This window comes from Echinops telfairi, unplaced genomic scaffold, assembly GCF_000313985.2.
Source record: "Echinops telfairi isolate 266 unplaced genomic scaffold, ASM31398v2 ScPeMD7_11;HRSCAF=52, whole genome shotgun sequence".
Taxonomy (NCBI): domain Eukaryota; kingdom Metazoa; phylum Chordata; class Mammalia; order Afrosoricida; family Tenrecidae; genus Echinops; species Echinops telfairi.
Window position 1 is genome coordinate 30,206,320 of NW_022103908.1, and position 1,964 is coordinate 30,208,283.

Genomic DNA, 1,964 nt, shown 5'->3' on the forward strand with positions numbered 1-1,964 from the left:
AGGAATGGATTCAGAGCTTGCACTATTAAATCCTAATTAATAATAATTTCTTTAAAAAATAAACAGATTCAGGAATGGATTCAGAGCTTGTGCTATCTCCAACTTAAAAACAATTAGTTCTTACATCCTAGCCCTGCTCAATAATTGCAATTAGTAAAGGAACACAGAAGATATGGTTGCTATAGCAAAATGTGGTGAAGAAATTAGATGGTGCCTGGATATCAGATAAAATAGCATCTTGGGTCTTGACAGCTGTCTCCAAACAAGCAGCCATCTAAGTTAAATATCAACTAAGTCCAGATGGATGAAGCACACCAACATCAGGCACCAAACAATTGTAAAGCATATAATCCAAAGTGGAAGGAGGGATTAATATTCAAGACTAACTTGTGAGAAACCAGTTTTCAGAAGGCTAAGGTTGACAGTGTAGTCCAAGAGTCATATGTGGGAATGACATAGGAAACATGAGTCCAATGAACTCCCTCTATCCACAATTGAGGGATGGGAGGAAAGTGGTTACTAAACAGAGTGCAATGGAGAGATGTGCATAAAAGATCAAAGGCATAAATCTGCCTTGAACAATTAAAACCTTGTCCGTTAATACCCCCTCCCACTCAGGTGCATGCTGGACCTGATGTGGCTTCAACATTTTCTATATTTTTGTTGTGTTCCTATTAGGGTGTATCTCGGAGGTATTATGTCATTGGAGGCCACCACTTGAAGTTGTATTACATGTTTTTCTGTGTTTTGGTATATGAAACCCAGGCTTGATGAATCTATAGGGACAGCAGGTAGAAAAAGGATTGGGTATTTGGGGGTGGGGGGTCTAGGTGGGGGGCTGGAGGGGGGGCGGTTAAAGGGAGACAATGTTAAGGAATCCAGGAAGAAATCAATGTTTGGAAACTGATTGTGGTAGCATGTGTACAATTCTGCTTGACATGATTGGACTATGGAATGATATGATATATATATATAACTCCCAATTAGTAATAATTTTTTCAAAAGAAACCAAAGATTAAATATACCACTAGCTGCCTGAAAATGAACAGATCTGTTTTGGAGATCCACTTTACAAATAAAAATGGCAATTCCTGTTTGATGTATTTTGGAAATGTCATCAGGAGAAACCAGGTCATTGATAAGACACCATGCTTGGAAAATAGAGGTCAATGAAGAAGAGGAAGACCTTCACCAAGACATGACGGCTCAGTGCTGGAACAATGGGCTGACGCAATAACTGAAGATGGCACAGGAGTGCCCATTTGTTGTTCTGTTGTACATTAAATTGCTTTGCTTTGGAACTGACTCCATGACCTCTAATAACATGTAGATCACTTAATTTTTAAATTTTGCCTATTTCTGATAAACAAAGAATCTTAATAATCGACAAGTATGTGTTTCTGGATAAAATTTGATGGTAAAATAATTGCACTAATGTTGTCTCTGTTTAAAATATTCCCACTGTAAGTACAATATGAAAAATGTTTCGTGTTGACTACTACAAGGATTACTATTGTCTCTAAGACTCTGAATCCTCTCTGATTCCCATATGGGCATAGCTACGGCATAGATCACTGTCTTCTCGTGCTGGAGAGAACGTATGCAATAACAGACATCCTAGACAAACACAATACTTATTTTCAGGAGAGGAGGCAAACAGTGAAATTCCAACTCAAGAGTTCTTACTCTTAATTTTATGGTAAAAATCATTGATTGTTTGTTTTTTGTTTTTGTATTTTTACTTTTTTCTTTTTCTTTCACTGTTAGCGAAAATCGGGCCTCTATGATTAGACCTAAACTCCATAGGACCCGGGACTCTGTTCCATAGTTCCTAAGTGTGATGAAACCTGGACCCTGCACAAAATTTATAATTTTTTTGTAAGGAGGAAAGGACATGTGCTTGTTGGTAAACAACTAAGAATATTTACAAAATTGCTTATTTAAGTGACTAAAAAAAATTAAAA